We start from the raw sequence: 323 nt of genomic DNA on the forward strand, positions 1-323 counted from the left end.
GGACCTGCAGACCCTCTATAACACGCTATAAATGCTAATTTCCACCTGAAATCTCAAAACAAAAACATACAGAATAAAAACGACTTTTTGTTAAAAGCTTGAAGACATTTGTAGTTAACTGAGGCCAAATAAAAGAAAATCTTAACTAGAACTCATGTTTAAAGCATAATATCTATAACTTTTGACTTCCCCAGCTACCATCCTGTTCTCCAAATGTAGAATCAATAACATTGATTATTTCTCCACTCTGGGAACGTATCAGTGTTTCTAAGCTGCATCTGCTGCCAAACATCAAACTAATAACGGGCGTCTTCCTCTCTCAA

The sequence above is a fragment of the Poecilia reticulata genome, chromosome 13 (assembly GCF_904066995.2).
Source record: "Poecilia reticulata chromosome 13, P_reticulata-male-v2, whole genome shotgun sequence".
In the NCBI taxonomy this organism is placed as follows: domain Eukaryota; kingdom Metazoa; phylum Chordata; class Actinopteri; order Cyprinodontiformes; family Poeciliidae; genus Poecilia; species Poecilia reticulata.